Below are 15,052 nucleotides of genomic sequence, written 5' to 3' on the forward strand. Positions count from 1 at the left end.
ATATGTTTTGACAAGACTTTGAAAATTAAAACAACATATTACAACAGATTATATATTGATTATTATATGACTTGAAAGACCACGGCACTGGAGTTAAGTTTTATGTGACCTTGAACAGATTAGTTCACATGGTAGCGACCGATGAATCACTCCCAAACATTCGTGGCGTTTACTATATACTTGAACTAGCCTGACGTCTACCCGTTGTCCGAATAGGATACGTCTCACTGATAATCCCTAAAGTAACGTCCAATTATATTTTGTTGTATTTTATGTTCATATTTATAACCTAATTTACGTATCTCTATTTACGTCCGTAAATACAACCCATTAAGTAGCATTTGCGGCCTAATGAACATCATGAACATAACCTAATAAAAGTTTTTTGTAAAGAAACTTAATTTTTTTATTATGCCTAAAAACACTAAAAAGGCATTTAGACATTCATCTACATTTTACAGAAAGAGGTCGAGACTTTTGCAAAATAATAATAGTAGTAGTGATGTCTTGCCTCCACCCACGAATGCTTTTTATCCGGAAGAGATGCTGCATTACACTGTAGGTACTGGTTCCAATTCTTTTATATTTTGTATATATACTATCTTAAAAAAGTGGCTGCCCATATTTTTAAGGAGAAAACAAAATCTAAAATATAATTGCACAAATCCACAAATCACTGATATGCAAAGTGAGATTACGCCTACGAAACGGTTAGACCAAACAATTGACCTATCATAGACCAATAACAGACAACGTCGGGAATCGTTTATCAGGAATACGAAAAATGATATGCTCTGTGGCCGGCGACGGATGCTCCTACGTATGCCAGCCGATCGCAAATTTTACGTGGCATACGTTGGAATTATATACGTCATAATACGATTGCCGGTCGTCCGGTGGTTTGATGACTTCGGTCGTGTGAGACGAGTAATGTTGGAGACCCGGTTGGTATTGGTATATTGGTAGTTCATATTAAGTCGGACACAGAAATCCGCCATTCTTAACAAGTATCCGATTGTCAGCCATTTTAAAATCGTTTTTTGTTTTTAAAATTTATATTCACATTCCGATTTCTAGTAGAATAATATTAATAAGGTTGAGTTTGGAGGGAACCACAGTACAGTTTTATGATTAAACTAGCTAGAAAATAAAAAAAAATATTTTGCGAGTTACTTTTTTATAGATATTTTTATTTCATAAATCTATTATTACAGTTGAGGGTTGGAACCTTTGGTGTTAAACAGCAGAATAAAACACTAAATCACCACAATACACCAAAACACTTTTACTTTTACACTGGACGCGCGTTTCGCTAACCATGTTAGCATTATCAGCAGATAATTATAAACTAATACCTAATAAATATTACAAAAAAATAAAATGAGTTTATAATCATCTGCTGAGGATGCTAACATGGTTAGCGAAACGCGCGTCCAGTGTAAAAGTAAAAGTGTTTTGGTGTATTGTGGTGATTTAGTGTTTTATTTTGCTTCATAAATCTACCTAATTTTAAAGGCGCTCGTTGTTTTCCGGAGTATTTTAATCAGATATAGAAAAAAAGTGACTTCCGTTGACAAAACTGATGTCTGGATTAATGATTCAGAATTATTATAATATGAAATTAGGTAGGCACTTATAGTTATATTCGAGGAGTGATTATGAATCCATTTGTAATTAGGTAGTTATAAAATATTTATCTAACAAGTGTGTATTCTTGGTAGCGAATTTGAAAACAAACGTAACGTAAGTGCTTAGCGACGAATTTTAAGTAACTGAATTCCAACGTAATATGACGTTGGTAATTGGTAGAATTACATTCCCTATTAGGTCAAATACCGACGTCGAGGCGACCCGAATCTGTATTCCCATTTAGGTGCAAATAAGTGTCGTCAGGCGATCGAACCTATGTTGGTACCCGACGTCGGGTTTATAAGGCGACGTATACCCCACGTTAGATAACGTCCAAATGCTACTTGGGTACCCTTTCAGGGCTGTTACGGAAGTTTACACTGTCGCCATTCGCTTTGGCATTAAAATGCGTGTAAGAGTACCAAATTTCAGGAAAAATAGTTTACCAATTCTTAAAAATAAATAAAATATATTATTTTTACTGGACCTTTCGAGGACTGTAACTTCTTCGGGAAGCATTTTAAAAACGATCATATATAATTTATATACAAACACAGTATACAAATATCTTAAAAGTGTATTTCTATATATATGATCTAGGGATAAACGTCAAATTTTTGTCTATTTGCCCAAAAACTTGAAAGAAGAACACGTTTTTATTCTGTTTCGGCCTAGACATATCCTAAACGAAGAAAGGAGGAGGAGCTTAGGCGGTTTACAGTCGGCTCCGCACGACTGCCCCCGATACTACACGAAAGTTTCGAGAGTTTGAACCAAAAGACATCTAAAATAGGTAGACAGAACACTCCATTCATAAAACTCAATTTTTTACAATCATACATGGTTTGACACTTTTATGAGAGTTAAAAAGAGATGGGTACATAAATATGACAACACGGTTGAGTTTCGTCTGTCTTTCTGTCATTTCTCTCTATCAGTGGCGTGACGGTGGGGTGCTGTTTTTTTATCAAGATTTGTAAAAAAGTTATTTTAATTTAAATTTTAATTTGTAATATACATAGTAATATATAATGTAGGGCCGTTTGCACTAAGTTCTTTAAGCAAAACTTAACACTACGTATAGCTTATTCTCTTGCACTATGCTTTAACTCTTAAAGTTAAATTTAGCGGTCAAATTTCCAGGCTAGTGTCTACTTAACCTGACTTAACCACAAACAAATTGTTTTATGTGGAAGCATTATTATATTCTTTTGAGAAAGTTAAAAAGTGTATTTTACGCGATACCTCTACGTAAGTACGATGGATATTACTAGTATATTCTAGATATTATTGAAAATGGATTTCCTCAAGAGTGGATGTAAGGAAGAATCATATTTCGAAGAAAATGAGCCCCCTTGAGTTTTTAGGACATTGAGATTTTTTAAAAGACACTGCAATCTTTAATTGAACAAAATATAGAATATCAAGACAGGTAAGTACCTATGTACACGCGATAAAGATGCAGTAAGGAATGCCAGTAAATTGAATGTAGAATAAATTGTATTTATACTTTTGAACCATCTTTCTTTACTGCTTTCAGAAATAAAAGCACAAGTGTCTAAAATCAACTCATATCCATTAAGATTCTACACTTCAGGTGGTCATGTGCAGTCTACAGATGTTTTTGTGAGAATGGATGTTTCTACTACTTCTCATATTGTAGCAAAGTATTCCATGAACTTGCACTGCTTTACCCATGGCTCATAAAAATGCCCGAATAAGTAACTCTAATTTCAGAGCAGGAAAAGTTTTACAGTATGTTTGGGTTTCCTCGGATTATAGGGATAGTTGCTGGAACACAATGTAAGAATACATTCACGTGGTAAGTACCTATATGTTATATTTTCTTCAATATTCATCAGCACAAGTTTCTTATACTTTACTAGGTACAGGGGGTAATGATGGAGACATATTTAGAAATAGAAAAGGATTATTTTCCCTAAACATTCAAATTACTGGAAATGCTAATCTAAAAATTATAGAGTTGAATGCTCGTTGGCCTGGGTCCTTGCATGAAGCTACCAATTTTTGGATATTTAAGGACCCGCTTTGAAACTTGAAACTGGTAACTTTCCAAATTAAATCCTACTTGGTTAGTGGTCCATATACTTAGTGTTAGATCATTTATATATAATAGAACATATTCCTTAAATTTGAGTAGTTACTAAATTTAAAAATATATTATCAATAAGATATATTTTTTGAAAAATACATATTTTTTTTAAATGTAAAAATCTTCAAAAGGTTAATAGTATACTATATATTTAATTATTTTTATTATCTTTTATAAGGTTATAGTGCATATGCATTGAGGGAATATATGCAGAAATAGAGGTGAAGAGCTATATCAGACTCGACTGGTTCAGACAAGAAATGTTATAGAATTATTAGAATATGAAAAGGCCCCTTTTCAATATGTGCCTTATGGTATAAGATACAACCACAATGTCTGTTATTGTTGCAAAAGTGAGTTAAAAATCTGTTTATAGATTTATAACATAATTTTAAAATTTTGATATACGTAACTTAATTTTTTTAGATTTTGTTGTTTCAGATTGATACACAATATAGCCAGATACATTAATCAGAGCCGCCGCCATTAGATGAAATAAATATTGAAAGTATGAGAAGAAAGAATATGAAAGTTATTTTAAACATGTTTTTATTTTGTTATAAAATCTTTTGGGTATTAATTAATATAAAACATCACTATTAGATTCTTAGTCTTTTATTCAGAAATAGCATACATTACATTTTTATTACAATATATATGTAATAGTCCCATAGTGTATTCCGTCTTTTCATTAAGATCCTAGTCACTTAATGAAATTAACTAACCTAACCGAGGCTTTATGAAGTGACTAGGATTTTCATAAAAAGACGAAATACACAATGAGACTACGATATATATGTTACGGTTAAAGTCCGATGTACGGTTAATGTCGACATTAACATATTATTAATGTTTAGGTTAGGCTATGTTTTTGGTTGTTTTGTTGTGTGTTATTCTCGAGATTAACCGGGTAATATCGACAATACCGGACATCGGATCTTAACCGTAACATATACACCAATTAAAACTATTAAACAAGTTCTCTTGAGAAAACTTACTGTCCTTTTTTATTTCAATGTCTAAAAGCAACGCTTTTGTTCTCAGTTTATGTTCTCTGTTTTGAGAAATACTACTTTGAATTTTGCCTATTTCCATATTACCAAAGAGCAGCTTTTTATCTAGTAAATTATATTTCTCTGCGATATTGTAGGCAAGAATACGAACTACTGCAGCCTAGACAATAACTTTTACTATTTTGTTTTATATTCCAGTTTTTTCTAAACTGTTGGTCGATTTTTGCATATTCTGGATGATGGATGTAGTTTACATTTTTATTTTCATCATATATCTAAAAATAAACAATAAATATCTAATAAAATGTATGTGACATTTTTACCTATTAAATATTAAGACAAATACGAACAGCTATAACCTAGCGATATGCTTTGTTATGTATTTGTGTTATTTCCCATATGGAGTTTTTAGTTCATGCCACGTTTTCTTGATTAATCTAAAAATATAGAGATAACAATAAATATATAATGTAATGTGGTATGTAATGTAATTTGTGTATCCGTAAAGGTCTGATTTCCTAGCGACGCGACGCGACGTCTGGCGTCCGCGATCCGCCGCGCACTGGTTTGTTTCCCTATAAAGCGATACGTTTCTTTTCATTGATATACAGGTTTGGCCACGTACGTTCCAAAAACGAGCCAGTGTGTGGCGAGACATGGACGCCAGGCATCGCTAGGAAATTGCACCTTAAGAAAGGTATTTAAGGAAAATAGTTTCGTCCTATCGATCACACATGTACAAAAGATATTCAATGTCAAAGTTCGTAAATATGTTTTGTTTACGTTTTTCAACAAAACAGTAAGTTTTATTATAAAAATAGGTGAGAAGAGATCATACGATTATCTATAAAATTTTCTACACTTTTTCTCCTAAAGCTCGAAACGTAATAGGCGGTCGCGATTCTGTCGCATCGTATACACACCGGCAAAATCGGTGCCGGTACCGGCGCCGGCTTTGCACCCGTTCCGACAGTTGTATTTAATTCTATTGTATTTGCCGGTCCTCGACTATTTTACCGGATCGGAGTATACGTGAAGGAGCTAATTTATTTATATTGCAATCGATTTCAGCTCCGGCTTCGGCACCAATTTTGCCGGTGTGTGTGCAAGCGCCCTTATTTTGTATCTTTTCCTACTTTTACCAGCTAATCGATCGGTTCGATAGTCAAGGAATAGGATACTTCATACTTCATCGAGAAGCGACAAGACCGCGACCGTCTATGCATTTCTGTTTTTAGAGACACGACCGTTTCTAAGATAAAACAAATCTAAAAGTAAAAAAGCATTCTTCATAAAGCTACACGCACACTGGTGCGAGCACGACCGCGATCACGATCAGGGCAGCGATAACATAAGCGATCATTCTAGCACACACCAACGCGTTCACCTTCACGGTCGTACCTATATGTAGTGCGCCATCATGTAGGTATACATAGGTACAAATTAAAAATGTGAATTATGTATACCAAAAAAAAACATTCTCAAATATTTACCTACAATATTTAAACTTAAACAAAAAAAATGTATACATTTGTACTCTCCAATCCAATTGCAACTCCAATTTTGTTTTAAAATTTTCATTTTTAATTCTATTATTTTTGTAACTTGGATCGGATAAATCATATAGAATTTTGTGTATTTTTACAGCCTTAATTAGCTGCTCTGTTAACTCCATTTCTAAATTGCAACAAGAAAGAACACACAAAATAACGGAAAATTTCTATCAGTTGGGTCGCGATCAAACTCGACAAGTTGAATCTGATCGCCACCGCAGAATAGAACGCCGCGCCGCGCCGCCAGGCCGCTTCGTCTCCAAAACTCGATCGCGCCAATGTGAAACGGCTCAAAAAAAAAAAATGTCTCACGGCCGCGGCTGCGTGGAGATCGTGATCGCGACCGTGATCGTACCAGTGTGCGTACAGCTTAAGCACACGTTTCCACGCCACCTGTGAGGTAGTGTACTAGGCGCGCTTTTTTTAATGTGGTTTCCCCAGTAGGCCTATTCCACGATCTATTAATCTAAGCATACGTATCTAGAAGGTACTTTTGGGGCACCACTGATAGAATGAAGAAAGCGAATTCTGTTGTAATAATAAATTAGATCGTGTGGAATAGACTTAGGTATTCTTTTCAAAAACTTCAGTACAATGAAATAAATCCTTTTTCTCAAACATTTTAAAACCGGATATGTATCGTAGCAAGTTATTGCGTGTAAAAATACGGTTGGCAAATGCTGGCACTTTGCGAAAGCATATATATTTTTGATGAATATATTTCCGACTGATGTTGAGCTTCCCAAGGTTTTTAAAAATAAATGTTTTTTTCGGTTGGAGTTCGGCAGTAAGACATACCAGTAAATCAACGTCTTCACCAACAACAATAGTTGTATGTATTAATTAGAACTATTCTATTACTGTTTTAATTATTAGAGCATCAGGATTATTATCACCACAATCAGGATTTACCTACATAATAAGAATTCAGGGCTATGCATGAAACTAATATTTCACTTATGAAAGTTAATAACAATCTTTAACGTGCCTCCGATAGAGGCTGTAATAGTCGCTTAATCCTTCTGGATTAAGAAAGACATTCTATACTCTAAATCAGAAAATTATTGTATTCTAAATTAAAGTACTTCTGTTTAGACATTTCTTTGCAATTAATACTATACTATTTGCGTCAGAGATATCAGGAAATAGTATTTCTAGACCAAAAACTCTCGATATTTTTTAATATCTTCCAAATTACATAAAGTTAAAATTCTGTGAAAATCTTATTTTTTATCTTTTAACTGAGGTTGTCCACTGGATTCAGGGCTATGCATGGAACTAATACTTCAATATATACGTTTTATAAGTGGTTGTCATATTGTTGAAATTTTACTTGGATGGCTAAAGATGTTATAGATATGAATATACTAGAGTATATTACCGTATACCGTATAGGTACATACCAGATTACCAGGATCTCATATCGGGCGAAAAAGGTTTTTTTGTTTTTTTTTGTTTTTTTGTTTTTTTTGTTTTTTTTGTTTTTTTTTTGTTTTTTGTTTTTTTTTTTGTTTTTTGTTTTTTGTTTTTTTGTAAGTTTAAGTTAAAAGTTTTAATGTGTAGGCCTAAAGTAGTATTTTATGGGGTCTCGTCTCTTTTTCGACAAGACGAATCCCCAAGCAAGGGCTGAGTCTCAACAGATCGCAGCATGGTAACTGCTCTATCGAGTACAACACCCTGCCAGAATGTAAGTTGTCTACAGACAATTCTGAGTTCCGACATCGAAACAAACGTTAATACCCATAATTGACCGCTGAGCGGTTAGGTCGGACATGGCAAGGATCGATCCAGCCGCCGACCGGTTACCGCACGCGGCAATTAGGGATCGTGCGACGATCGACGCGAACGTCAACCGCCTATTAAAGTCACATTTTGAGCCTTTTGACTCGCGAAACTCCAAGATATAATAGTTGCATCTAGAAAGGATACAGCCTTAGAGGTGTTCAGGCATAAAATCATAGGGACGATAGCTTCACACCATATATTAAAAAAAAATATTCGCATGATTCAGACCCACAAGATCCACCCCCTTCTAATCTAGAATCCATCAGTCATCGTAATTTTTTATTCATTTCTAAATAAAATTGTTTTTGTATTAATACTCCTAGATCTACTGGTTTTGCTTAAATCTAATTTTTTTATTGTTTCATAATGAATTCTTATGTTGAAATACGATTTTAAAATGAATTTTGAAATGAAAATTGGGTGTTCTGAAAGCACTTGGTCGTCATAAATATGGTCCCCAAAAGTTTCAAATACAGAACTGGGCAAATTATTCAAGGTCTTAATTACTAAAATATCCAAAAGATTTTTATTTTTCTGATTAAAAATTCCCTGAGTAGTGTTAAAAAATCTAAAAAATTTTTCTCCTTCTTTGCAAACCTCTACTACAAATTTAGATGCTTTTACGAGCCTACCATATGTTTTCCTTTTCTGTAACAGAGAAATTGATTCTTCACTTTCTAAACAATTCAGACATTTAGAACAATTAACAAATTTTTTTAAACCTTTCACTACAAATCCCGATATATAAGATACCACATCTTCTGCATAACAAGTGAGGTTCCATGCATCAGACATCAAATAATTTTCCTTAATATTATCTTCGATTGACTTTAAATAGTTTTTATATTCTTCTGTTAATTCAAATTTCCCCCCCATTTCTGTTTTTAAAACCCTTGGTTCTGATCCGTATGTTAATATTGGAATGGAATCCAAAGCTATGGCGTTTCCAGTTTTAGGTGCCCTAATTTCCGAGTGGACCAATAACCTTTTATAAGCCGCCTCGAACTGCCTAGCCGTGGGATTATTATTATGCCCTCCTTTACTCCTCACAGCTCCAAAAAATAATTCAAGGTGATCCTGTGAGAGTTTGTAAGTCAAAATATATTTTAGTAATTGTTTTTCTTTGACATAGTATCTATACATAGATTGTAAGCTCTCCATACAAATTAGGAAGCCCAAAAATCCCGTTTTTCTTTGCGACTGACAGATTGGCCTTCCTTTTAAAGTAAGTCCAATAATATAAGATTTAATTATTTCAAAATATTCAAAAATATGTTGTTCATTTATTTTTGATAACGGTTTTTTATAAGAATACTTTGTAAATCTATTCCGAGAATTAAAAATGTCAAAAATATTGTTAAACACTAAAAGAAATTTAGAGGTGGCTTCAGAGTCTTGAAAGTTTAAGCTCTTTAAATCGTTTCTAAGGAAAGTTAGAGCGTCACTTACACTTTTACTAATTGTTTGAACTGCCAGTCGCACTTTCATCTTTTCTCTTTGCCACTGAAGGTGTCTTACTTTTATTTTCGTGGCAGCATGTAGCCCTTCCAAGTTTTGTTTTTCAACTAATTCAGTAATGTAACTCCATTTTATATGTTTATTATTCATGTCAATAATTTCCGCTTGGCTAGCTAAACAGTTCCTAACAAGTTTGATCATGTGACATGGATCGAAATAAATAAAAACGGGATCGTTTGTTACAGGGTGGTGAAATTTTGTTTGCAAATCAAGCGGGTTAGAAAAATTAGCTCCTAGTTTTTCGCACATTGAAATATTTGATGCTGCGCCATCAAAAGTTAATGAAGTGACAATTACCTGACTTTCATGAATAAATTCTAAACATTTCTTTACTAACTCTGCTTTTTCTGTTGCTGACAACCCATCGATTAAAAAATAGCCCACCGGAATTTTCCAAGAAGAATTAAGACTAACTAACATGAATACCAAGGCCTCTCTAGCTTCTGGTAAACTGTCGCTGTCTATTTCAGTTCCTAAGTCCACATATCCAGTAAACTTAGTCCCTGTCCATTCGACTTGTTTCCGTATGGACATCTCATCTAAAACTAAATTACATAGTATTGGCCAAGATGAATTCTTTTGTTTTAAAATTAAGGCATTTAATGCTTCCTGAGAAAACCCTGGGCTGCCATCAACAGATCTGTACCATCTCGAAATCGTCCCTAAATGTGGTAAACTTTTATTAAATGTGTCCCTGACAAAATTGTACGCTTTTGGCGAATAAAACGATAATGTTAACGCGAAGGATCGTAGTAGAGGATTGTACTTTTGTGTGCCAGGTCCTTTCAACATTCTCTCAAAAATACCTTGTGCTGCCCCAGCTAGGGAAGCCTAGAAAAATAAATATTGTCTATAGCTTTTTATATACCGGGTATATAAAAAGCTCTACATTAGGATTTTGGTTTGTAATTTTCATTTAATTTTTTTTAATACAAAATACTGTATAATAGTGTCTTCTTCAAAATTCAGTCTACCAATATTTGCAGTCTCGTTTGATATACACAGGGTGAGTCAAAAGTAAATGTTGTATTTATATCAATTATTTTAAATGGAACACTTTGTATTTTGTATCATAATCCAACAAGTTTTGTTTAATATTTTTGTTTTATTAAGCACTTCCTATACCTAAGATTTATATTTATTGAGAAAAATGTTTTTATTTTGAAAGTATAAGACAGGATCGACTTTCACTCTTTCAATAAAAGGCGTTTATTATTAAAACCTGTCGCACCTACATATCTACAGCAAACTAGAGCTCAATAATCATTTTTTTACGTTACGAATTAATAAATATGATTTATTGTATTGGAAGCAGTTGAATTTTTTTATTAGCGAGAAAATTTGTCATCAAAAATATCCAGATTTAAGAGCATCTCAAGTATCGGTGTTCAAGAAATTAAAAAAAAAAACACAAAGGTTTGATAGTATGGACAATGTGGATAATACAAAAAATTAAATATTGGATATTGTATAAAAGTAGAGAGTAAGCTAAATGTAATATCATTATTAGAAGAAGAAAATCCTAATGCTTCCTCTCTAGAAATATCGTTTCTCAGAGTGTAGTGTTAATAGAACTATAAAGACACATAAATTTCATCATTATGAATTGGAACTACATTAAAGTCTAAATGACTTTATCAACAGAAATAATTTGGCAATGCGATATGCTTAATACAGTTCAGTAAATTTTCTAGTACACAGTACAGTTGGCATCTAACTAAAACCTTATTTTTCGATGAGGCTACTTTTAAATGTAATGGATTAGTAAATAAACGTAATATTTATTATTATGTGACAAAAAGGCCACACTCTAGTAGATATGTTATGACCCTTTTAATGATAAACATCTACTATTTAAAGAGTGAAAGCCAGATCTTGTCTTATATTTTCAAAAAAACACAATTTTCTCATTAAACATACTACTACTTTTCTCAAAAAATCTACTTTTGGTATAGAAAGTTCTTATTAAAATGAAAAGATTAACAAAATTATGTTGGATTATACAAAATACAGGGTGGTCCATTTAAAATAGTGGAGAAAAAAATATTTAGTTTTGATTCATGGTGTATATATCAAACAAGACTGCAAATATTGGTAGATTAAATTTTGAAGACACTATTATACAGTATTTCCTATTAACATTTGTTTAAGTTGTTCCCGTTTAGAATTCTGAGAGAGCTTTGAGTAGCAGTAAATTCAGTTTTAAAATGGTCATATTTCAAAAACCACACACAATATACAACTTAGGTGTGAAACTATATCTGAATCACCCCGTATGTTGACAAAAATATTATCAAAATGTGCGTTACCATTCCCCCACATTATTTAAGAAAAAATTAAATGAAAATCGCAAATCAAAGTCCTTATATAGACTTTTTTCGGAAGCCTGGGTCGCCCTGTATATTCATACCTTTATGGTGGATTCAGATGATTCTGTGATCAACGATTTTTCTTTTAAATAGTCTATTAATTGTTGCATCGATGTTATCTTATTCTTCAATCTTCTCAAATTCATTTGTAATATATGTATCTTTCGCCTTCGTCTCTGATCCCAAGTTTTAACAAGACTTAAATTCCTACTTCTCTTTTCTGGAGTCGAAAAATCGCTGCTCACAAGATCATTAATATACCTCTTTCTGAAATTAAAATGACACAATTTTACTGAGATATGTACAGGTTGGCGCCTCTTATGTTGTGGTCCTCTTCAGTAGGACCGACTTGTTGAGGGTCTTTTCGGGTGTGGAATTAATGTACACTGTTGTTTTTTTTATATAACTTAACTTTAATTATGATGAACTAATTACAATAGTTACCCTGAGGGTAACTGTGAAAAATAATAACGTGTTGAAGAGTAAAAAGAGAGTTGAAGTGCAAAAGCAAAAGAATGTGTTGTGACTGAAAGAGCAAGAGTGTGAAAGCCTGTCTTGCAGTTCCTTAAATAGTATTTAAGCTACAGAAATGCCAGAGGCCTACAGTACAATTTATATATCCTTAAATCTAATATTCAGAGCAGTGGACGACACTGCCCTAAACTTACATTGTTTAGGGTAGACAGACGTCTGCAACAGCTATATAAATTTATGATCAAAATTCCCAAAAGTAATAGTTAAAGTTATCAATTAGAATTATATTATATGGTCGTTTATGACCTCAAAGGTATGAAGGTTTTTATTAGAGATGGGACATTCCTAAACTAATATTACAAATTTAATTAAAATGAGGACGGGATTATAACACTTATACGACGTGGACGCTCCAAGGAGAACAGTTTGTATTTAAATTAAATTTTGGGAGCATATTATGTATTTTAATTTAGAGCATTTTTTTAAATATAGAGTTCTACGACACTCCAAAAAATGTTACATATCAAAGCGAGCAAAAAAGTATCATACGAGCCAAAAAAAGTTACATATCAAAGTTTTGTTTTTTTGTAATGGAACACCCTATATATTAAATAATTTCAGTGAGTTTCATTAGAGAAGCATATGACTAGAATATAAGGTTTTTGAAATATTTAACATTTTTAAAAATGAACAAATTTTAAATTTCAATAAAAGCTACGTAAATTGGAATTTACCCGGTACAGCCTAATATGTAGGTAAAAATGTATTGTATTCTAACGACCGTTTGACACGGGACAATATTCCAGCCTCAATTGTATACAATTTGTTGCGCGCGCATTTTTAGTGAAATTGCATGCAATAAAATAGAACATGTTCTAAATTCTTGCATGCAATTAGCTGAACATGCGCAATACATAATTTCATTTCTCTGATTTTGTAAGGTTATGTTATTATTATGTTAATTTGTTTGCTAAGTTGATTTAACTTACTTACTAATTACAGACAGTAAAAGCCTCACAATCGAACAGAGCAAACATAAACAATTAACTTAACAAACAAATGTAATATAAACATATAACCTTACAAAATCAGAGAAATTAAATTATGTATTGTGCGCATGTTCAGCTAATTGCATGCAAGAATTTAGAACATGTTCTATTTTATTGCATGCAACTTGACTAAAAATGCGCGCGCAACAAATTGTATACAATTTAGGTTGGAATATTGTCCCGTGTCAAACGGTCCTAATCATGTATTGTGACATACATACATATTTCTTGCATACAATATTTTATAAAATATAACCCAAACTACTTTTCAGTTCTTGAATTTAAGTCCCGTGTCAAACGGTCCTAAGTCAAATTACAACATGACCCAAAAAGTTATACAGAGTGAGGCAAACTGTATAATGAATATTGGCCACTGTTAAAAGCAAGTTACTCTTATTTTAAGTATTATAGTATTAATGCAAGCGTTATAGTATTTTGAAGATATATGAGTTATCCATTGAATATCGGAATAGTATACTAGGTGTTCGATTTAAAATAAAGTAACTTGCCTTTAAAAGTGAATTGAAAAGTTCAATATTAATTTTCTCTCACCCTGTATAACTTTTCAGGTCAAATTTTAATCTGGTTTAAGATACAATAGTAATTTTAACTAAATATCCGCCTATACTTCATTTTCACAAAATGTGAAATATGTCAAAAACCTTGAATATTATGCTTCTTTAAATATATTTTTTTAATTTTTAATGACTCACCTTTATTTTTTTCCGAATCCGAAAATCAATTAATATATAGGATGTAACTTTTTTTGAGGACACCCTGCAAAACTCATCTATATATTTTTATAAAATGCTTTCAATTAACCTACATATGCTATCAAAATTTCATTTCAAAATAAACCCCAGTTCTCCTTAGAACCTCCGCGTCGTATGAGAGGCGCCACCCTGTATACAGGGTTGTTCACCACATACGACACGAAGTATTGTAGCTAAACGATTAGATTTTTACAAATTGTAAGTTTTGGGTTCGTTGAAGGACTATTAAAGCTACAATTTAAAAATATTTTTACAAGATACAGAGTGTCCCAAATAAATAAAAAATATCAATGTTGTATTTTTTTAAATGGAACACCCTGTATGTTATTGCATTTTTAGTTTCTACGATTAAAATAAATGTAAATTTGATTAAGGTTTATCACACTTAAACCTTACCGTTTTTGAAATATTTTCAATTTTATGAAATTGCAGCAAAAATTTTAAAGCTTCATCTCTCCAAGGGTATCAAAGTTTTTAATACCAAATATCTGCTGAAGTTTAATTATTGATCAGTTATTGTGTTGCAATATTAAAAATAATACTACCTCATACAGAGTGTCTAAAAATTTATTTTAAATAATTTCTAGCTTTAAACGGCAATAATTGGTTAATTTAAACGGAACACCCTGTATATTTTAGAATAATCAGATGCACAATTTAATTGTCTATCAAATTGTATATCGCCATTTTTTACCTATCCCTTCAGGTTTTCGTAGAAAATGCATTTTCATATAATTTAGACCTCATTTATCAATATACCTATGGAATATTGACAT

The 15,052-nt window shown here is 32.4% G+C and overlaps 1 protein-coding gene and 1 long non-coding RNA gene across 5 annotated transcripts in view; one reads left to right on the forward strand and one right to left on the reverse strand.

Moving 5' to 3' along the window:
- The window catches only part of LOC115891379, a 151,565-nt gene that overhangs the window by 74,134 nt on the left and 62,379 nt on the right, over positions 1–15,052 (reverse strand). The window lies entirely within an intron of this gene.
- Positions 2,412–4,346, forward strand: LOC115891380. 4 transcript variants are annotated; one of them, XR_004051830.1, is made up of 5 exons: positions 2,412–3,061; positions 3,170–3,451; positions 3,516–3,721; positions 3,921–4,095; positions 4,169–4,346. It is a non-coding gene; the product is annotated as an uncharacterized LOC115891380 (long non-coding RNA). The 4 variants fall into 4 exon arrangements; XR_004051832.1 differs by having other exon boundaries at positions 3,516–3,694; XR_004051831.1 differs by having other exon boundaries at positions 4,184–4,338.

The sequence above is a fragment of the Sitophilus oryzae genome, unplaced genomic scaffold (assembly GCF_002938485.1).
Source record: "Sitophilus oryzae breed Bouriz unplaced genomic scaffold, Soryzae_2.0 scaffold_1180_pilon_pilon, whole genome shotgun sequence".
NCBI lineage: Eukaryota > Metazoa > Arthropoda > Insecta > Coleoptera > Curculionidae > Sitophilus > Sitophilus oryzae.